The sequence below is a fragment of the Leptonychotes weddellii genome, chromosome 4 (genome assembly GCF_054177405.1).
Source record: "Leptonychotes weddellii isolate Sample4059 chromosome 4, ASM5417740v2, whole genome shotgun sequence".
In the NCBI taxonomy this organism is placed as follows: domain Eukaryota; kingdom Metazoa; phylum Chordata; class Mammalia; order Carnivora; family Phocidae; genus Leptonychotes; species Leptonychotes weddellii.
Genome location: NC_138372.1, coordinates 132,484,516 through 132,508,383, shown reverse-complemented (window position 1 = coordinate 132,508,383; position 23,868 = coordinate 132,484,516). Strand labels below are relative to the sequence as shown.

General features: G+C 40.2%; 1 long non-coding RNA gene across 1 annotated transcript in view; it reads left to right on the top strand.

Moving 5' to 3' along the window:
• Positions 1-23,868, top strand: part of LOC115944782 (uncharacterized) — a 157,916-nt gene that overhangs the window by 121,994 nt on the left and 12,054 nt on the right. Inside the window, exon 4 of the long non-coding RNA XR_014144293.1 lies at positions 12,666-12,788. This is a non-coding gene — a long non-coding RNA (uncharacterized LOC115944782). The remainder of the gene's footprint in view (positions 1-12,665; positions 12,789-23,868) is intronic.

Below are 23,868 nucleotides of genomic sequence, written 5' to 3'. Positions count from 1 at the left end.
GCCCACCAAAGACTATTCTAAGGACAGAAAATGGACAACAGTCTACCTGCTCTTAAGGCAGACAGGAAGGAGTTGGTGAGGTGTTCCAGGAAAGAATAAACATTTTAGTTTAATCAGTTTGGGTCATCTTCTAGGATGGACTCAGTTAATGGTGAGGCGGTTGAGTCTGAGGCTGTCATACGCACAGGCAGGAAAGCCAGAAAGCAGCTGAAGGGCTGGCCACAGCGCAGCCTGTCAAGAGGGCGAGAGAGTCTCTGAAAGAGGAGCTGGAGTGGTGGGTGGCTCTGAAGAGGAGGCCAAGAATCTATATTTGATCTAGGAGGCAAAAGGACAAAGTGGTTGAAGCAGTTCACATAAGAATTAATTTCCAGGGAAACAGGATACTTAGCAAATTGTCTCTTTTCCTGAATTGACAGATATGATAGGAACTATAGCAATACATCTCAGAGGATGAGCAGTTTACTCCCAGGGGTACTTGATTTGCTGAAAAGTAAATCTCACTGAGAACCCGGCTGGAAATATCTTTTCATTTACTATGCTCTCTGCCTGCCTTGCCCTTAATAGAAAACAAGCCAAGAATGTTCTCAAATAAAACTAAAGACCATACGGCCACTAGTGAGTTCCAGAGGAACATTTATAACAATAATTGCAGACAGAGGATCATTCTTTCAGGGATTGCAGTTCGCAGACCTCCTTGAGTAGTCCTGTGCAACCCTGGGACCGAGGCTTCCTATAAAGCTCAGAGACCGTCAACTGGGACTCAAGGGAAAGGGAATGTGAATGGAATGAAAACATCTGAGAGAATGATTTTTTTTTTAAAGGATAAGATGACCTTACAGGAAGCATGTTGAGCTATTCATTAACTCATGAAGAGCTACAACTTAACTTCTTTACTTTTTCTTCTTTCTCTCCTTCTTCAGCTACAAACCTTCTCCTGCATCTGTCTCTCCAATCCCAGTAACCCCAGTAGCAATCCTGGCAGAGACTAAAACCAGAACTGTTTCCGGGGCGCCTGGGTGGCTCAGATGGTTAAGCGTCTGCCTTCGGCTCAGGTCATGATCTCAGGGTCCTGGGATCGAGTCCCGCATCGGGCTCCCTGCTCCTTGGGAGCCTGCCTCTCCCTCTGCCTCTCTCTCTCTCATGAATAAATAAATAAAATCTTAAAAAAAAAAAAAAAAAGAACTGTTTCTAGGAGCACTGATAGGTTTGGAAAATGAGCAGGGGAATGACAACGATGAAGGCAGGACAGCCATAATGAAAGAACACATATGTGCAGTGGCTGTCTTCTCTTCATGTGATAATCTTCATTGACATATTTGAGACTTGGCACAGAAAGTAGATGTTTCTTCCTTTTTTTTTTTTTTTTTAACTGAAAGGCAGAGAGAACAGCTCCTCAGGTGGTTGTGGTGGGTTTGAAGCCATCAAATGGCTCACATGCCCCAAAATATCCCCTCTCTAGGTTTGTTCTTGGAATTTGAAAGACACTTTTCATGCCATTAAAATTAATTCTTGGGAGCCTGCTGAAGGCATGCATCTTTGACGAAGCCAAGCCACAGGACCATGGCCTTCTCTGGTGGGAGTTTTCTACGATGCTGTTCGAATACTTCTTTCTGTTCAGTCATCTCTGTGAGAAGAGCGGTTCTGGGGAGGTGGGGCACAGGCTGGGTAGGTTTTGATGGGTAAGCTGAGGTCTGGAATATGGATGGACTCCTGTCAGGACCTGGTGAGGAGGACGAAGGTGCTGGTCAAGCACAGGGCTGCATGAGCATGCTGTGTGTGCGTGCATGTGCGTATGGGGAATACAGACGGGACAAAGAGTGATAGATGAAAAGATGAGACGGATGTTTTCTACTTCACCATGTCTAAATTTCTTACCTGGAAGTACACTTATTTCTTAATTATGCCACCTTAATTTATGAACTTTATTTCTAGTGGTTCTTTGTGTGTGTGTGTGTGTTCAACTAATAAACTTTATTTTTTAGGACAGTTTTTAATTTACAGAAAAATTGATCAGGTATCAGGTGGTATAGAGATTCACACACACACAACCTTCCGCCCCCAAATAGAGTTTCCTTATTATTAACATTTTGTATTAGTGAGGTCTATTTGTTACAATTACTGCACTGATACCAGTACATTATTAGCTAAAGTCTATGGTTTATATTAAGTTTCACTCTTTGTTTTGCACAGTTCTGTGGATTTTGGCAAACGCATAATGTCATGTATTCACTATTAGTGTATCATAGAGAATAGTTTTACTGCCTCAAAAATCCCTGTGCTTCACCTGTTCTGCCCTCCCCCAGGATTCATTCTTTAATTGAATAGAATGATGAATGAAATAGTTAATTAAATGTACATATGTGCATATAATATATGAATATGTAAGTGTCTAAGTATACGTGTGTGTATAACCTCACGTACACGAACAATCTTATATTTAAGTGATGTAATTTCTTTATGGTTGCTTATGCACAAACTCCAATAAAATAAGGAGCTGAATATATGTAAAACCTTTATGCTTCAACCTTGTGCCTGAGGTGTTTTCAATGGGATAATCATCTATCATTAAACCCCCAGAAGGTCAAACTTATCACCTGACACTAGCATCATGATCCTTAAGATGTCCTTGTAAAGCCTGGATGTCATGGCAACCAGTATTATATATCAGGATCCAGTGCTCCTGAACTTCTCTTAATAAATTAGACATAATTGGCATATATGCACTATAATTAATTAAAAGTTATTCAAGTGGAATGATTTTATATCGTGCAACATTAAGTCATTAAATTTACTTGTGCTGATCTTCCTTCAGTGTTGGTATGCTTGTTTAGCTTAAAAAAAAACAAAACCTTACATTTTAGCATCAAGTGCATTAAAAAATAGCTATTTATGGATGCTATATTGTAAGATAGATCAATGCATTATTTATTTATTTGCTTTTGATATGTTACAGTTAAATTCTGGTGGGTTCAGGTCAGAGAAGAAAGAGTCCTAACACTTTCTCTCCATTCCTTAAGTGGATTGAAGCTGCTTGCCTGGCAGCTCTGTGCGGTCAGTCATGGGGCTTGTCAGCCCTGTGGTCAGTAACTGTTGCATGGGCTGGAGTGCATGTACCAGAAATGGTTAACCCACCCACCATGCCCTCAAGTTATATCCTTGGTGTGTGCCAAATCTGGAGGCTGGGGAACCGAAAAGAACTAGTATTTCAAAGCCTGAAGGCAAGGAAGAATTTAGGAAGGGCAAATGGCATCATCCCTTGCTACTAAAGAGTCATCAGAGGGCCAGCAGATCCACCTGGGAACTTGTTAGAAATGTAGGACTTTAGGTCCCAGTTCAGATCGACTGAGTCAAGATCTGTTTTTAATCATGATCCACAGATGATCTGTGTGCACAACAAAGTTTGAGAAGCACTGGCTTAGTGGTTAAGGGCATGCACTGTGGGGCAAGAGAGCCATGGGCTTGAATTGCAGCTCTCCTACTTTTTAGTGGTAGGCATGGGGCATGTTTCTCAGTTTTAGTTCCTGGATCCTTTAATGTGGGAATCACAGTGTATTCACCTCTTAGAGGTAGAATGACATAACAGATATGAAGTGCCCAGCACAGTGCCTCATATGTAGTAGTGCTGTGTCGGCTGTAAGTGAAACTTGTTGGAGAGTCAGTGTGACCAAAGAATGCCAGTTTAAGTGAGAGAGAAAGAGCCCCAGCCAGGAAGTGTGAAAGAGAGTCTAAGTCGAAGTCAGTGAAAAAATGATGAGCAACCTTAGAATTTAGGAGATGTCAAGGGAGAGAGGAGACAGTCTAACCCAGTTTTCTGGGTGAGCGATAGGGCCAGGAGCTACCTTACAAGTACATTTTAGCTTCCCTAGTATTTCAGAACATCTCAGGGATTAAAAAATTCAGTGTCATTGCCTCGGCAGTTCTCACAAAGTAGTCAGAAGGTAAGTGAGCAGATGAGAAAGGAGCATCCTGCATTAGAATCACAGGAGGTCATGTTTGGAAGGAACCCAAAAGGTTATCTAGCCAGATTATCTGTTTCATGTGTCAGGTCCCACCAAGTTGTCGCCCAGTCTGTGGCAGAATGCCGTCTGTGACTGAAAGCTCACCATTTCCACTGACTTCACTGTGACATGGCTGTTGTCTGCTGGTGGAGAAGTGTTTTAGAAGTCAGCTGCCTCAGATATTTAGCATCCAACACACAGACAAAACAACTGGAGAATTTCAAACACGTTATCCTGTTTGCAACCACACTTACTGGAGCATCTACTATGTTCTAGGTATCGGGTTAGGTGCTTGGGATAAGAATCTGAATAAGACACAGAGCCCATACTTTTGCTGAGTTCATAGTCTGGATAAGTGACTACCATATAAACAATAATTATAATGCAATAAAGGCAATGAGAGAAGAATGAACAAGTGGGTTGGTAACAGAGAAAAGGGTCATTCATTCTGTTGGAGCATATTAGGGATTTGTTAAGAAGATGGTTTTTGATATGGGTCTTGATTATAGGCCATTAGCTTTTGCTGGATGGGTATATGAATTGTATGCATGTGTCTGTGTGTGCATGCGTGTGCACGCATGTACTTCAGAAGGGTACATAGTGGTTGTGTAGTGTCTTGCAGTCCTGAGATTGGCTTCTACTCCATCCCTTCTTTCCTACGTGGTGTTGGAAATGTTAATTCTCATCTATGAATGTCAAGTCTAAACAAGGGCAGGTCTTAGTGTTTTCTAATAATACTGCTCTGCAAAGTCCTCTTTATTTTTTATATTTATATATTTATTTATGTTTCAAGTTTTTATTTAAATTGTAGTTAGTTGATATATAGTGTATTGGTTTTAGGAGTAGAATTTAGTGATTCATCACTTATTTACAACACCTAGTGCTCATCACAACAAGGGCCCTCCTTTTTTTTTTTTAATTTTTTAAATTTTTTTTTAAAGATTTTATTTATTTATTTGAGAGAGAGAGAATGAGAGACAGAGAGCATGAGAGGGAGGAGGGTCAGAGGGAGAAGCAGACTCCCCGCCGAGCAGGGAGCCCGATGCGGGACTCGATCCCAGGACTCCAGGATTATGACCTAAGCCGAAGGCAGTCGCCTAACCAACTGAGCCACCCAGGCGCCCCATCCTCCTTTTTTTTTAAAAAGATTTTATTTATTTATTTGACAGAGAGCAACACAGCGAGAGAGGGAACACAAGCAGGGGGAGTGGGAGAGGGAGAAACAGGCTTCCCGCTGAGCAGAGAGCCCGATGTGGGGCTCGATCCCAGGACTCTGGGATCATGACCTGAGCCGAAGGCAGACGCTTAACGACTGAGCCACCCAGGCACCCCAACAAGGGCCCTCCTTAATACCCATCATCCATTTAGCCCATTCCTTACCCATGTCCCCTCCAGCAACCCTCAGTTTGTTCTCTATCATTAATAGCCTCTTGTGGTTTGCCTCCCTCTCTTTTTTTTCTTCCTTTCCCTATGTTCATCTGTTTTGTTTCTTAAATTCTGCAAATAAGTGAAATCATATGGTATTTGTCTTTCTCTGACTGACTCACGTTGCTTAGCATAGTACTCTAGCTCCATTCACTTCATTGCAAATGGCAAGATGTCATTTTTTTTTTATGTCTGAATAATATCCCATTGTATATATATACCACATCTTCTTTATCCATTCATCAGTTGATGGACATTTGGGCTCTTTCCATAATTTGGCTATTGTTGATGATGCTGCTATAAACATTGGGATATATGTGCCCCTTCGAATCAGTATTTTTGTATCCTTTGGGTAGATACCTGGTGGTGCAATTGCTGGGTCGTAGGGTAGTTCTATTTTTAACTTTTAAAAAAAAATTATTTATTTGAGGGAGAGAGAGAAATCAGGAGGGAGGGAGAGAGGCAGGGGAAGAGGGAGAGAGAGTCTTAAGCAGACTCCCCGCTGAGCACAGAGCCCCACATGGGGCTTGATCTCACAACCCTGAGATGATCACCTGAGCCAAAACCAAGAGTTGGCCACTCAACCGACTGTGCCCCCAGGTGCCCCTATTTTTAACTTTTTGAGGAACCTCCATACTGTTTTCCAGAGTGGCTGCACCAGTTTGCATTCCCACCAACAGTGTAAGAGGGTTTCCCTTTTTCCACGTCCTCGCCAACATCTGTTGTTTCCTGACTTGCTAATTTTAGCCATTCTGACTGGTGTGAGGTGGTATCTCATTGTAGTTTTGATTTGTATTTCCCTAATGAAGTGTGATGTTGAGCATCTTTTCATGTGTCTAATAGCCATTTGTATGTCTTCTTTGGAAGAATGCCTATTCATGTCTTCTGCCCATTTCTTAACTGGATTATTTGGGGTTTTTTGGGTTTTGAGTAAGTTTTTAATAAATTTTGGATACTAACCCTTTATCAGATATGTCATTTCCAAATATCTTCTTCCATTTTGTAGGCTGCCTTTTAGTTTTGTTGGTTGTTTCCTTCACTGTGCAGAAGCTTTTTATTTTGATGAGGTCCCAGTAGTTCATCTTTGCTTCTGTTTCCTTTGTCTCAAATGACATGTCTAGGAAGAAGTTGTTATGGCCGAGGTCAAAGAGGTTGCTGGCTGAGTTCTCCTCTAGGATTTGGTGGTTTCCTGTCTCACATTCAGGTCTTTTATCCATTTTGAATTTATTTTTGTGTATGGTGTAAGAAAGTGGTCCAGTTTCTTTTCTTTTTTTAAAGATTTTATTTGAGAGAGAGAGAGAGCATAAGCAGGGGGAGGGGCAGAGGGAAAGGGAGAAGCAGACTCCCCACTGAGCAAGGAGCCCGACTGATCATGATCCGAGTGGAAGGCAGATGCTTAACCTACTGAGCTACCCAGGTGCCCTGAAAGTGGTCCAGTTTCATTCTTCCATATGCTGCTGTCTAGTTTCCCCAATACTGTTTGTTGAAGAGACTATTTTTTTTTCCATTGGATAATCTTTCCTGCTTTGTTGAAGATTAGTTGACCATAGAGTTGTGGGTCCATTTCTGGGTTTTCTATTCTGTTCCATTTACCTGTGTGTCTGATTTTGTGTCAGTACCATACTGTGTTGATGACTACGACTTCGAAATATAGCTCAAAGTCCAGAATTGTGATGCCTCCAGTTTTGCTTTCCCTTTCAAAATACCACCAACATTTTTCACAGAGCTAGAACAAATAATTCTAAAATTTGTAGGGGACCACAGAAGGCCCCAAAATAGCCGAAGCAATTTTGAAAAAGAAAAGCAAAGTTGGAGGCATCAGAATTCAAAATTCTCTTTAAACACATATAATGTGTGATAACAGAGATTTATAAAACATAAATAAGGTTGTGATTAGACACATAAAATCATTCTTCATTTTATAGAAGGATTTGTTTTCAGAATGTTTATAATTTCTCTTTAGCATATTTCAAATGTAATTTGACTTAATATTTTGCTATATCTTACTTTTTAAAGCAATGTATATCTCCATTTAGATGGTATTGATCATAAAATACATATTTGAAATAATAGAGAAAAATAATTTGTGTTTGGAATGCATAGATCATGGAGGCAATTGGAAAAAATATACTGAAAAAAAATTTTTTAAAGATTTTATTTATTTATTTGACAGAGAGAGATCACAAGTAGGCAGAGAGGCAGGCAGAGAGAGGGGAGAAGCAAGCTCCCTGCTTAGCAGAGAGCCCGATGTGGGGCTCAATTTCAGAACCCTGAGATTATGACCTGAGGCGAAGGCAGATGCTTAACCGACTGAGCCACCCAGGCACCCCCAAAATATGCTGAATTTTAAAAATTCTAAGGATATCCCTTCTGTTGAACCATTCATCCATCCATCAAACCCATTAACCCATTCATATTCCAAGTCAAGAGTTATTATTTTTTTTCTAAAGTTGTAATGATATAGAGTACAGCAAACTTAAAAATTAATCTTGAGTGTGAAAAGTATAAGGTACCGTAGTTGTTCCTGCATTTTTCTCAAAAATAAAATTTGGGTTACTCATATACTTATAGCTGTGGTAAACCATCAAGTAGCACAACAGATTATTTCTTTTTGGTTCATTTTTAGGTAGAAATTTGAATCTTAGTGTTGGCCTGAAATGAGTGTTACTCTCCAATATTTCAAATCTCTGTAAATTATTCTTTGATATGCCTACTACTTGGACCTCAAATATTTTATAATGCATTTGATACATTTCACCATGTTTACCTGAGAAAAACTTCTAAACATTTGAACCACTTATAAGGATGTCTTTGGCTTTTTGGACATCAACTTGGTATAAAACAACAGTTTGTTACAAAAGATGTAAGTGAATTAGAAACAGATGGATTGTATTTGTGTGAATAAATATAATTAAAGGTTTAAAAGCTTGCAGAAATAGGCACTAAAACCAATGTTTCCTAGAACAGTTAGTCTAGGAGCTATGACTAACCTTAATTAGGTCAGGATTCCCTTCCAAGTCCATCTCAAAGTGTTGTGTGGGTTACTTGTATCTGTTTCTCCACACATTCGGCCAGTGTTTGTGACTAACTTGGAACTGTCAGAGTTAGACTACCTAGCACACACATGAAAGGAAGTGTGCTTTAAGCCACTTCACCAGAACTTCGACATACCAACTACGGCAGTTAGTAATCATGTTATCTTTTCTGCTGGAAACGTACACCTGTTGCATCCAGTAATTGCTTGTATTGCATCTCTGGAGTAGGCATTATAGAGTCATGTCCAGGGTTTGCTCAATTAGGAACCAATAAACTGAATTCAAAAGCCGATCTGATGTTTGAGATCCAGAAGAGGGCAGTAGGACACAGAGATTAAATCCCAGTCCACCAGACACTACAGCAATGGCTGCTAACAAGTACTCAGAGTTAGATATAATACTTACCTTCCCTTTGGCATAGCATGAGCAGCATGATGTAGCTAAGAAAAGAAACTAACCCTTCTGCACTCCTACTATGTGTCAAGCACTAACTAGGTATTATTCACTTGTGTTAAGTCATAACAATCTTGAGATGTATGTAACATACTATTATCATTTGTAATAATCAATGCTCAGAGAGCTTAAGCAACTTGCCAGAGGTCACACAGCAAGTAGTAAAACCAAAATTAAAATCCAGATCTGACCCCATAGTCTCTGTTCAACCCTATCAGGATTTGATTGCTGACCCCACTGCTCATAAACTTACTGACCTTGGTCAGGCAAGTAATTAAACTGTTTAGAAGGCCAGTTTCTTCATATTTAAGGTACCTTCATATTTAAGGTAAGACTACCCTCTTAGCTTTTACATGCTAGTGTCTGAATCAACTTTTCCATGATCAGTTGTGTCCAAGTGGGTAGGTTTTGTCCAGTGATAATGTTTTAAATTAGAATAAAAAATTATAGAAAATTAAATCTAGAAGGGAAATTAGCTTATCCAACACTTTCATCTTAGAGATGGTGAAAAGAAGTGACTTGTCTACTATCAGGAAGCTTGATAGTGACAGACATTAACAACTTTTGTCCAGCTTTCTTCTCTCTGTATCATTTGCTAGGGATATAGACACATGGAGATTTTGATGTTGATAATGCTATTGAAGGGGGTGAGGATAACAGTAAATGTGCCTGAAGGAATTATTGAAGTTATTTCATTTTATAAGGAACTTATTTTATTAGGAAGTCCTGCTTCCCTTGCTCTGCTTATGAGGGAGGCCAGTATATGGCTAACACTCTGTATAAGATTTGTCTAAGACTGCGGGTTGATAGGAGGGTGGGAAGGGTCAGGGTATGCACATTTAAGATAGTCTTCAAATGAGAAATGTTAAAATGCAGACTCCAATCAGTGCTAATGTTGGATTTATGTGTTTCAGTCAATCTTACTAGTTGACCCCAAGGACCTGTGTTGGAGAAGCCGGCTACTTGGAAACAGTGGAGACTGATCTAATGTAGCAGTGCCTCCTTTGTGAAATTTTTGGGTTACTAACTGTATTTTATTACATTTCTTCTGACTTCTCCCTTTCTGAGTTTGATATGATCCTTCTAGTCCTCAAAGTACATTCGTAAGGAATCAGGTAAGAGGAAGAGAAAAGGGAGAAAGAAAAAAAGGAAGAACGGGAGGGAGAAATGCTTCAGTCTTCATCACCAAGAGGGGAAGAGGCCCAAGCACCTTGTTTATGTGTTTGAGGAATCCCCCAGGTTTCATTGGCCTGTGGATTTATGGACTGCAGCTAGGAAAGCTGATAGTTATACAGATGTAGAGACCTTCCTATTTAAAGTACATGCAGTCAGAACTACTGGTTTCCCTAATTTACTCAAAGTTGGCTTTTTGTGTTAAAAAATTGTTTGAAAATAGAGGTTTCTAATAGTTTAAATGATCTATCCCATTGCTCACCTTTGGGATGGTTTCCCAGATCTCATTCATGTCTCTTATTTCATCATATCCTTAGGGCTCTTCCTTTCCCTTTCAGTGCTGGAAAAGGAATGTCTCAGGGGTCTGGAGAAAGGCAGCTGAGGGGGTGAATCATGAACACACGTTCTAGGAACTATAGCGCGGCTGTCCTGGAGGCCGACGGAAAGGACAGGTGGAGACCAGTGATGTTATTGCTTCTGAACTCAGCATTTGAACATCTGTATTGTTCTTTGACCATTAGTCCTGTAGTACCTGTTCCAGTTTTCTGTTATCACTGGCCAAAGCTTACACTTTATTTGAGCTTTGTGATTTGATATCTTATCTCCATTATAGGTATGCCCAATCTCTAGAATGGTGTCCTAACTGCAAGGTTAGGATAATACTTGTTGGTCCTTTTGAATGACCCTCTGAATAGGACAAAACTTACGACTTTTGTCCAGTCTAGAGGGAATGATTGGAAAGATGGATTTAGGGAGGTGAAATATAAAGAAATAGGGGGAAAAAAAAAACAACCCATGTTGGGTTGGTAATGTAATCTGGTATCTTTGGCTGCAGAGCTTAGCATATTCACAAATGACAATATTGCCTGTGAAGCGCTGAAATAATTCCTGATACGTTGCCTGCTGAATGGCAGCAAAGTGTGATACAGCACTGCTAATGGTGTATGGGGTGTGAGAGATGATAGGCTCTGGAGGATGGAGCCTGCCCATTCTATGTTGTATGGAGGGCCTCTTGCCTCAGGACACTATTGTTTCAGCATGATAGATGTTTGATGCAAGTTATAATGATTTCGTCTCCCACAGCATTCCTGGAAGACAATTGATAGGTTACACACACACACACTTGTGTGTGTGTGTAATTTTAAAAACCTTTAGTTACCCATGGGGATATTATAATTTCTTATAGAATGACATAGAAAATAAAAGATAATACAGTTTGAGGGTGAAATTATCACAATAAGTATTAAATGGTTGTATTGTCTATGATAATAAATAAGGAGCTGTTGCTCCTTAAAACATGGTCAGTTATATAAAAGGTTAACATGGTCAATAGTGTTTAATACAGGTTAGTGGTGTGTTGAGTTATGAGAAGAACAAAGGTCTGACTTTGCCCTTTGTACAGTAGGTCCAATGATGGATATTCAGAATATCTTGTATCTCATCATTCTGTAACACCACTATCATTTTTATCATAAAAGAATTATGTTACTCCATATATGAAAAATGCATTCTTGAACCACTGTGAATTAGTTTTTAATGTACTGTGACCTTGGATTGCCCTGGGATATTAATGCTAAATGATTACTTCTGAATGCTTTTTGAATAGCTGCATAGTGCAATTAAATGTGCAATACATCATGGATGACATAGCTAAATGCCTCTTCTGGTCAAGGAACCCAAAGAGGTCTTGGGAATGATGGTAATTCTGCATTGCTGAGGATGGGAGAGAAAAGGATCTCTTGTTAGTAGTGAAATAAGTACAGACTGAAGTAGATGATAACCTTTTCCTGGGGTTAGTCAATGGGAAATAAATTTTTGATTAGGAACCATAAAGGAAGATGATTTTTGATCACTGCCAAAGTAGTGTCCTGTTATATCTGCCAACTGTGCAAAGTGAATAATTATCATTAGTCTTTCTGAGTGACAAGTTGCCAAACGGTATGTGTGGGTATGTGTGTACATGCATGTGTGTGTGTGTGTGTGTGTGTGTGAATGTAGAGATGTAGATAAAGGAATAGAGAATTTTGTTCATACTCTAGCCCTCTTTCTAGAACGGGCTTCTATTGAATTACCATTTGTCTCAGTGTGGAATCTCATAAATCTTGTACTTAATCAAATCCTTTTTTATCAAATTATTGGGCCTGGGGAAATGATGACAGATGAAACGGTGGTGTGGAAGAGCCAAGATCATTAGAGGGCCTTTTACCTATGGGTCAATGGTTTAAATCCAACCTTGTTGGCCGGTGGCTGAGGGTGGTCACTGTCCTACTGGTTGTGGGCTGGTGGCCAGAGCCCAGTTGTCAGCAGACTCCACAATCTGCAGAAAAGCTGTGAGTCCAGTGGGACCCCCGGTGGGACCTGGGCTCAGCTCTCTAGCGACACTCTTTACCTTTAGGTGACAGGAGCTACAAGCTGCTGCAGAAAGGCCTGGCACTGACGCTGTTGGGTGAGCGATCTGGAACTTCGATCTTCTAGCTATCAACAAAGAGAACTCAGGACTAAGGCAGAACTCACTGAATTTCTCTTTAACTGGTAACATTTTAAAAAGAAAGCATTAATAAGGATTTTGGTTCTGTTTCAGGAAAATGAGCCGCAGTTGTGCAAGTCAGTCTAACTTCAGAACTCAGCCCTAAGTGTATCACCTTTACCCAGTCTCACCGTGACCTCTTGCGAGACCTGTTTGAGATGCTCAGTCAATACCGAAGTAAGTGCTCCAGTGAGCCCCTTGCAGAGATCCCCTGAGGCTTTATGGCCTCAGTGAGCCCAGAGATGGAAAGGGCTAGAGTTCCCTATTCCCAACCTCCCACTCCTGCCCCTTCAATTGGAGGCCTTGCTTGCTCTTTGGAGAATGTGACCTTGTATTTTAAATGCTAGTGTTTTGGGGTAATAGCACCAGCCTAGAAGTACCAATAACTTTTTTTCTAGAATGATACTGATATAAAATAAATGTAAATATATTAATGCCTACATCTCAACTGATTGATTTCTTGGGTGAGCCTTCCAGGACATTTCTATGAGTATACATGTACAGCTGCTATTCTTGATTTGGCATTCTGTTACTGTTCGTTCAAAGAGATCTGCGTTTTGTAATTATTTATGTATTTATATATTTATGATGTAGGCTGCCAGTTCCATGAGGCAAGGACTTTGTTTTGTTTTTCTAACTGCCCCTCACCTAGAACAGTGCCTTCTACATAATGGGTAGTCAGTAAACATTTGTGGGATGAATGAATGAATGAATGAATGAACACATTTGTTAGGAACATATTTACAAGTATGAATGGAGAAAGGGGCCTCGAAAGAGGAAAAGAGTAGGAGAATAATTTTATAACTAATCAAGTTGTGAGTTTGGAACTTAATTGCAAAAGCTACAATATGAATGTAAAAAATTCAGAGCTCTTCACTGAGGCAGAGTGGAACAGAAAAGCTTGGGTGCTTCCTTGCTGGCCTTGCAGTTCACCAGTTATGAGCTAATTTCCTCCTTAAATGTCTTTGAGAATCTCTATTTCCTTCATATTTCAGAGCAGCAAACAGGTCCTGTCTCAGTTCAGAGCCTCTCAGTTTCTCACCTGGATTATAGAAAGAGCTTTCTACCTAACTTCCCTGATCCAAGAGCCGCCAGCCCCTCTCACATCCTTCTTGGAGCTGCCAGGGAAATCTTTTCAAAATGCAAGTCTGACCATGCCGCAGCCCAGCTTTCTGACTGGCTATGGGATAAAATCCAGACTTCTTCATGTGGCTTATAAGGCCTTTCTCAATCTTCCCTTCTCTTTGCCCCACCCTCCTGTCTCACTGTCTGTCCAGACAGGGCAGCTCTCCGTAAGCCAAGCCCAACTGCTCTGCACTTCTGCAAGTGGTGGTTCCTACCTCCCTTTGTCTGGTTAACTCTTTTTCTTCCGAGTTCAGATTTCACTTCATCCAGGAAGTAGTTCCTGATAACCACTCCTCCATCCTCCCATGGCCGGGTCCCCTAGATCTCTCTCTTTCATGTGCCATGTGCCCTTTGCTAGCCCAGAGTACCCAGGTAAGTCCACTGGGATTGAGTGGCTCTGGGCTGAGCTTTCACTAGATGTGGAGAAGCTTCGGGGACTCTTTTTCCATCTCTGCGTCTCTGGTGCTCATGCAGCCTGCACGGGGCAGGTGTTCAGTGACGGTGCGCGGAGTGAATGAGTGGCTTACTCACTGCCTTGCAGCACTTTCGCTGGTCCTTGACGACAGACCTTTAAAGTGTGTGGGGACTGAGGGTCAGGTGCAAAGGAGAGAACGAGGGAAGGATAGTTGGTGTGCTCAGCCCAGCTGATTAGTCAGTTGTCAGGCCTCAGTTTTACTCAGCGCTAAATGTAAAGCAAAGTCAAGCGAAACAAAACAAAACCACACACAGTTAAACATTTTTTTCTTGTGATGAGAACTTTCAAATATACAATACAGAATTATTATCTATAGTCATCATGCTGTATATTACATCTCCAGGGCTTATTTATTTTATAACTAGGAAGTCTGTGTCTTTTGGCCACCTTTACCCATTTTGCTGCCTCTCCCCTAACCCTTGCCCCTGGGGCAACCACCAGTATTCTGTTTCCTGTGTCTCAGTTCATTTTTGTTTGTTTGTTTGTTTAAGATTCCACATGTAAGTGTGATCACTTGGCTTTAATGCTTCTGCCTAGAAACACTGTTTCTACCTGTAGCCAAAGTAGTCCTAAGTGGAGATATATTATATTCCGATGGGAAGGAGGGGCAGCAAATATTGTGAGCAACAATGTAGCCTATCACATTCCCCTGTAGTCCTGTAACTCCTGGAGGGCAGGGATGTTGGTGTTTTCTGACTCACAACCCTGGCTCCTGGCCAAAGCACACCACCTGTTTTCTTTGGAATCAAGAGCAGAGGTGGTATGCTCCAGAAATAACAGAAGACTTATTTGGAGTATCACTCTTTATTGACATCAATTATGTTGCAGTTTGTGTGATACTAATTATTTAAAAGCCCCTAGGATTTTCCCCGTCCAATATTTAATGCCTGATATTAGCTTGAATATGTTAATCGGTTGCTTGCAGCAGAACTCTGGTCAACAGAGGTATGTCCCGTTTCCCCAGCTAATCTTGACCAGTTGCTTGAAGCTAGCTCTCCACTTCTTCTGCCATAGCAATCGCTGCGATCTGGCACCAAGTGATGCTCCTGGGGCTGACCTGCACATCTGGCCACCCTGAGCCTTCCCCTCCATGTGTTCCATGCATTCCCACTTTAGTGTCTTTGCTGTGGTCGTTCCTTCTGCCTGCGATGACCCCCTGGACCATCGGCATAAATTCAGTTCCGTCTCAGTCCTCACAGGCTCGGTTAAGTCCTTCTACTCTCACACAGTCTTCCCTATCACTGAGAGGATGTTGTCCATGCTCTCGTGCCACGCCCTTTCCTCTTCTTCCTCTGGCAACTAAATTGTTTTATTCTATCAAGGAAGTTAGGACCCCGAGTTTTGTATAGTTAGAATTTGAACTAAAGTATTGCCACTGAACTACTACTTTTCAAAACTTGGGTGAATTTCTCATCTCCTGAGTCTCAACTACCTCATTTGTAAGTAGGCGGTAATAATAACTATCTCACAGGACATATTTGTTAAGTTATGTAATGTGATTTACCAGCATCCCTGGCATATAGGAAGTGCACAGTAAATGACAGTCATTACCTAATAGAGTTATGTAGTATTGGGTAGGATTTCTTGGTTCTACCCTCTGTCTGTCTCAGTGACATTGCACAGCATAAAATGAAGGTGTTTGTTGAGTGAATTAATGGATAATAGGCTGATGCTAGAAAGATGATCCTGAGGCTCACCTTTCAGTGCGGTTAATGTGGCTAGACCGAGTCTGCTTTTTACCCCTGATACTGAGTTTTTCTAGATTTTTAATGACTTAGGTCCAGTGGTGGCCATCCCGAGTCCAGTGATAGGGCAGGGAAAGATGGAAACTGTTAGAGAAAAACTTGGAAGGTGTCCCCTGGTGGAGGATCAAAGAGAGAGGAACAAAAGATTCTCTTAACACATTTGTAATAAAAAATTACTGTCCGGAGACCCCAGATAAAACCGTTTTATGTATCATTCCCATAGTTTATCTAAAGTATCTTATTTCTTCTTCCTCTCATTATGGCAGACCAAATAAATAACTATTTCAAAAACTGGGTCTAAAATTTGCACTGTAAATCCTTGACATCCTGCAAACATTTATTGAATGGTAAGTGGCAACTACAAAGCAATCATTTTACCTGATCAAGAGAATGCTGTTTGGAAAAGTCACAAGCTATATATTTCAGAAACCTCTTAATAAATTAATGTTTTCAAATAAATGCAATCTCTCTTCTATAAGCCATAAATAATATCACAGTTCATTTTAAAGCACTACATTTATTCAACTCCTCAAAACGTGACTTTTAAATCAAGCTCAATGTTAAAAAAAATCGGCAATATTGTCGAATTGTTGGATTACTGTTCCCTAAAGAGGACAGCTGTAGGAACTGCCTAAGTGCCAGCAAAGGAGGAGTCCAGGTCCTGATGAAGCTGGCAGCCTCGATGCCAAGCCAGAGTGGGGGTCAGACCCTTGGTTTGTCCTCAGTACAAAGATAACTTAATCTTGGGATGGACTTTGTAGTGGATCAAACTTGTGTGTGTTTCCTGTTGCCGCTGTAACAGATTATCAGAAACTTTGTGGCTTAATACAGCACAAATATGTTCTCTTGTACTTCTGAAAATGAGTCTTATGGGGCTAATGTCAAGGTGTCAGCCTTTCTGGAGGTCCTTTCTGGAGGCTCCACGGGAGACTCTATGTCTTTCTTCTTCCAATTCTAGAGGCTGCCGACATTCCTTGGCTCCTGACTGCTTCTGTGATCACATGGTCTTCTCCTCTACTGTAGTCAAGACTTCCTCTACCTGCCTATTGTAAAGACATTTGAGATTACATTTAGGGCCTGCCCAGATAATCCAGGATCATCTCCCTATCTCAAAAATTCTTAAATTAACCCCATCTGCAAAGTCCCTTTGCCGTATAATGCAACATTCACAGGTTCTGGGGATTGGGACGCGGGGAACTTGGGATGCCATTATTTAGCCTACCATGCCTTGCCTTTCAAAAGCTTTTCTGTATCTAGACTATCATATTGACTTTTTAAAAACAATGAATAAAGTCCTGGCTTTCCCAGAAAGGAAAAGGCTATAGGTTGCAGAATGGGGGGTAGGTTGGGAAGATTCTGATTTTGCCTAAAGCATGACTCATGCAGTTTGGTTCCCAACAGCACAGTTTGTCCCTGTCATCGTGTGAGTTTGTGTTTGTTTCTATACCCAAATCCAAGTGATGAAAACCCATGGATGTGATTTTGAAGAATGAGAACCATCATAGGACTCACTTCATCTTGCATAAAATAGATGTGTAGGCACTTAGCGGTCTGTTGAGTATTTACGTAATCCTTCCACCATACCGCCTATGGTCACTATGTAATCCTGGGAGCTTAGGGTCACACTGCTAACCTAATAAGTTACCATTCGAAGTGGAATTGATTCTAAATCTGCTTGAAATTAGAAATGGAAAAATTCATCTCCACCTTCTCCAATTATTGTATCTTTCTTTATAACTCTGGGTAAAGAACAGTTTAAACCTTAATTCTGATGGTCCTTAATTTTATGAGTTTCATTAAAACCCCTGAGAGTCATTTAATTTTATGGAGTTCAATGCTAATATCAAAATGCATTCCTTCTAGAATAGATTTTTACCTTATATTATAGAGATTGAGCTTCCATTTTTAACACATATGTTCTTAGTGCTTATGCTAATTTCACTACTTATCTTTAAAATTGGCATATCATTGTTATTGTTATTATTATTATTGTGTATTGACCAAGTTGAATGCTTCATTCTCAAAGGATTGCTGTCAGAGTTATATAATACAAGAACAATGGGTGAATGTTGTTCATTTTAAATGTGAAATTATAAATCAATTACAGTGGTGGCTAAAACCCCTTCATGACATGCCACAATTTACTTCCAATGACATTTAAACCTATCTCACATGCTGAACAATCTGTAATAAATTATGATTTTTTTTTTTTTTTGCTTCTGAAATGAAGCTATAATTATGACAGTTGAATTCTTGTTCTGGGAAATAAGGTGGCATTTAATTCCTTGAGAACAAATGACACTCACAAAAGAACAGTTAATTATTCTCAGCTGCAAAGGAAGGGAGGAGGGGAGAGAAAAATTATGAAAAAGAACATGGTAGCACTTTATGTGAAGTATCTATTAACTAATCCTTAACTAAAGCTGAACTACAATTGAACTTCTGGGGCCGCCCCTGAGCCCAGGCAACACTTTGCATTATTTCAATTCTCAATAAAACCCAAACAGAAGGAATTAGCAACCTGAAAATTTCTCTGTTCCTTGTGCATGGTAATTCAAATGTTCCCCCCATTAGCCTTGGTTCCAAGAATGTAGATCTACACTGTAACCCGTTAAATCAGACTCAGGGGGGTAGCATGGTATTAGATTTCCATCACAGCTATCCTAATAAAGGTCTTTAACTGCTCTAGTCATTCAATCAATATTGCAAATAAGGAGAAAGGAAGGCATTGTACCCCCAGATTTTTTTATGTTGTTGTTTGTTTCTAGTTTAAACAGCAACTATACTTTTCTATTGGCTTTTCTCTGATGGCCCTTTCCTGTTCATTCTGGCAAGAAGCCCCAGTGCAATTGAATATGCCAGCAAACACGAGGCCACTCTTCAGAGCTAGTCCTGACACCATCAGCTGTGATGTTAGCAGCCTGCTATTAGAGACGCCTCTTTCTTTGCCTTCCCTTTCTTCCTTGGGAGGAATAGATACTCCAGAGAAGGGCCCTGCTGAGTGGAATTCCCCATTTTGACTGCAATTAGGGATTGTGACTTGATTGATTTGGGGGCTCTCTGAAATGTAGCAGGATCAACACAGTTGCACACAAAACAAGGCATAATCCACTGGGTTAAATTAACGTTAAATCAGAGATGATTGGATTAATTGCTATTACATTTTATCTTCTGTGCACATGTGCTGTTGGCAGGCTTTCAGAGCCTTTTAAAAATTAGCTTAGAACTGGATGGAAATGGTACAGGTGCAAATGATTTGTGCACTGGGTCTTTCAAGTACACAGTGGGCTCATAAGAAGGTGCATTTTTTCCCCCAAATCATATTTTGGACGTGATTTATGAAAACTGCACCAAGACTAAACTTGGCATCACAATACAGAAGCTAGATGTGTTAAATGGCAAAAGGACCCTGTTGGCCAGAAGATGACTTGGAAAGTGGATCTCCTTTGTATTGTGGCCTTGGTACTGTCCCTCTGTTCAGTTTGCTTCCCTTACACGCTTTTCTGTCCTCATGGGGGTCTGTAGGGTCCTGGGGATTGATACAACCGAGCACTTAGTATGACATCTGATACCCCGGAATATTTTCTTCAAAAGCCACATCCCTTCAACAGATTTTAAAGGTAAAATGTTGACATGATGGTTGTTAACAGGATGAATCTGTTTAACAGAAATAGTGTGGAATATGCGATTGAAATATGGAATGTCCAGATGAGGGACACAAAGCAAAGAAAATCAAAGGCTAGTATCTTTTTATGTCCTCATTTACCCATCAGCCAGTGGCCTAGGTTCACTGCCAGGCTGACAATATGAAAACCTGCTAAACCACTTGGAAGAAAGTGTTTTTATGTTTTAGGAAATGGGGTGAATCAACAGCTCCTTTTTAAGACCACTGTGTGTACAGTACTATAAACAGGTATTGTGGAGGAAAGATTTCATTCTGGGGCTGATCATATTTTTGGATCAATACAAATAAATGGGTACATAAGTAAAGAGCATGGTATCTTCTCATCCTTGCCAGCAATACCAGGCCCTTGAGAGCAAGCAGTGACTATCAAAAGGATTTTCCCCTCCTGGGCAGTCTTCCTTCTGCAGGTCTATTGCATCTTATGCCTTTGCTTCTGTCTAGTGTCTGTGACTTGGACATCTTGGCTTCTTCTTTGGCTTTATCACCCCTGCCACTGGCCCTGTTCAGACTGTGCCTTCTACACTTGCCCTGGCTTCTTCTTCTTCTTCTTTTTTTAAAGATTTTATTTATTTATTTGACAGAGAGAGAGGGAACACAACCAGGGGGAGTGGGAGAGGGAGAAGCAGGTTTCCCGCTGAGCAGGGAGTCTGATGCGGGGCTCGATCCCAGGACCTTGGGATCATGACCTGAGCAGAAGGCAGACCGCTTAATGACTGAGCCACCCAGGTGCCCCTGCCCTGGCTTCTTGAACCTGTCTCTGCTTTGCCCCTTGTCTTTTGGCCTCATGGGTACTTGTTTCCCTGCCTCTACTCTAGGCCATGTCAGTTCCCAAAAGAAAGGGCATTACTATATATACAATGTCCAAATGCAACAATTAGGAACTGGGTTCATCAAATTATTTCAACTTATTACATATATATATGTATGTAAGTATGCATCACCTTTTAATTTATTCTTTTGAAAAGGTAACATATATGTGATTAAAACATGATCCCAATAGTTACACTGAAAAGAAAGTTTCTTTCCCATCCACGACCACTGGTGTTCCAATTCCCCATTTCAGAGACAACCCCTGTTACTGGGTTTTATATTTTACTCATTCTTCTAGAAATATTATATGCATATATAAACACATATACATGTATGCTCTACCTTAGTTTTACACACAATGAAATGATAACATCTCTGCACTCTTCCATATTTCCTGCTTAAGATTTGCTTGAATATATGTTGGAGATTGTCCCATATTAGTACACATAGAGACGCCTTATTTTTTTTAAAGTTTCCATAGTGTTCCTGGGTGTGTTATAATTTATTGAGCCAGTCATCTACTGATGAGCACTTAAGCTGTTTTTCAGTCTTTTGTTTTCATAAATGGTGCTTGAACCTAACTTTTTTTATGCATTATAGCTAGAAAATAAAATTCCTAGAAATAAAATTTTATGGATATTATTTCAAAATTTCAATTTCTTTTTATGTGAAGTAAGCACACTTAAGAAAGGGGCACAGACGTGTATGTGCAGCTCATACCCTGGAATTGCCAGTGGAATGTTTGTGTAATCACTGCTTGGGTCAAGAAAGAGACTGTTGCCAACCCCCAAGAGAGCCTCTTCCTGGACGCTTCCATTTCTTACCTGTTTCCTTCTTCCATTTCCTTTTCATACTATAGTTTTTCTTCCTTTTGAACTTTGTATAATTGATTTACACAGTGCTATAGACTGAATGTTTGTGTTCCCCCCAGATTCATCTGTTGACACCTAACACCTCCAATGTGATGGTGTTAGAAGGTGGGGCCTATGGGAGGTTATGAGGTCATGAGGGTGGAGTCCTCATGATGGGATTAGTGCCTTTATAAAAGAGACCTTGGGGAGCTGCCTGCCGTGCCCCCCCCCCCCCATGTGAATAGACAAGAAGGTTGATTTGTGTGAACCAGGAAGAGGGCCCTCACCGGACGCTGAATGTTCTAGCACCTTCCCAGACTCCAGAACTGTGAGAAATAAATGTTTGTTGTACAAGCTGTCCAGTCTATGATACTCTCTTACAGCAGCCTGAGTGGATTAAGACACACAGTATGCAATTTTTGTGTCTGACTTTTTTACTCATTGTGTTTGTGAAGGCTGTCCATATTGTTTCATTGTAACTGTAGATTGGTCATTTTTATTGGTATATATTATTTCATTGAATGAATACATCACAGTTCATTTATCCATTCTTCTGTTGGTGGACCTTTGGGTTCTTCGGCTATTTTGAATAATGTGGCTATGCATACATTACTATTGGGTACATACCCTAGGAGTGGGATTGTAGCCTCATGGGTTTGATGTATGTTTAACTCTTGTATGTAATGCCAGCATGTTTTGTCAAATCATATTCATATCAGCATGTATAAGAATTCTCATTGCTCCATATATTGCAAATATTGGTAATGGCACTTTTTTTTAGGCATTCTAGTAATTATATAGTAGTATATCATTGGGGCTTTAATTTGTATTTTCCTGATTACTAAAGGACTCTTAAGTATGTTTCCTTATTTAGATACTCTCTTTGTGAAGTGTCTGTCAAAGGCTCTTGCCCATTTTTCTTTCAGGCTGTAAAGAGCTCTTAGAGCATTTTATATATTCTTGACATAAGCCTTTTGCTATATATATTTTAGCAAACATTTTATCCTAATCTATAGTTTGCCTTTTCACTTTCTTAATGTTATCTTTTGATGAAAAAATTCCTAGTATTAATGTAATCCAATTCAAAGATTTTCCCTTGGTGGTGATTTGTCTTTCCTTGTGGTATATGTGTTGCTTAAAATATATTTCCTTAGTTCAATCTAATGAAGGTATTCTCCTATATCATATACCAAAAAGTCATTGTTTGTCTTTATTTATTGGAAATTGATTTTCATGCATGGCAGGAAGGAGGAGTGAAGTTTCTTTTTTCCCATAAGAATACCCAACTGATTCATTTATTGAAAAGATTATCCTTTTACCTCTAAATTGCATTGTTGTGTTGTCATAAAGTAAGTGTCCATATACTTGTGGATCTAATTCTAGACTTTCTATTTTATTCCATTGGTCTATTTGTTAAACTTTTACCAACATCACATTTCTAAATTATAATAACTTTATAATAAGTCTTGCTATCTAATGGAACAAATTCTCTCATGTTGTTCTTCAAGAGAGCTTGCATATCCTTAAACACTTGCATTTTCTTTCTTTCTTTCTTTCTTTCTTTCTTTCTTTCTTTCTTTCTTTCTTTTTTTTTTTTTTGAGAGGGAGAGAGAGAGCGAAAGCAGGGGGGAGCAAATGACAGGCTCCCCACTGAGCAGGGAGCCTGATGCAGGGCTCGATCCCATGACCCTGGGATCATGACCTGAGCCAGCAGACGCTTAACTGACTGAGCCACCCAGGGGCCCCAGCCACTTGCATTTTTATATAATTTGAGAAAACGCTTTTCAGTTTCTTTAGAAATAAATGGTGGGTATTTTTTTTTTAATTTTTTAAATTTTATTTTATTATGTTATGTTAGTCACCATACAATACATCAGTAGTTTTTGGTGTAGTGATCCATGATTCACTGTTTGCATATAACACCCAGTGCTCCATGCAATACGTGCCCGCCTTAATACCCATCACCAGGCTAACCCATCCCCTCACCCGCCTCCCCTCTAAAACCCTCAGTTTGTTTCTCAGAGTCCGTAGTCTCTCATGGTTCATCTCTCCCTCTGATTCCCCCCTTCATTTTTCCCTTCCTTCTCCTAATGTCCTCCATGCTATTCCTTATGTTCCACAAATAAGTGAAACCATATGATAATTGACTTTCTCTGCTTGACTTATTTCACTCAGCATAATATCCTCCAGTCCCGTCCATGTTGATGTAAAAGTTGGGTATTCATCCCTTCTGATGGCTGAGTAATATTCCATTGTATATATGGACCACATCTTCTTTATCCATTCATCGGTTGCATTGAAGCAACCGATTTCTGTGCATTGATTTTGTATCCTGCCACATTACTGAATTGCTGTATGAGTTCTAGTAACTTGGGGGTGGAGTCTTTTGGGTTTTCCACATGAAGTATCATGTCATCTGTGAAAAGAGAGAGTTTGACTTCTTTACCAATTTGAATACCTTTTATTTCTTTTTGTTGTCTGATTGCTGTTGCTAGGACTTCTAGTACTCTGTTGAGCAATAGTGGCAAGAGTGGGCATCCTTGATGTGTTCCTGATCTTAAGGGAA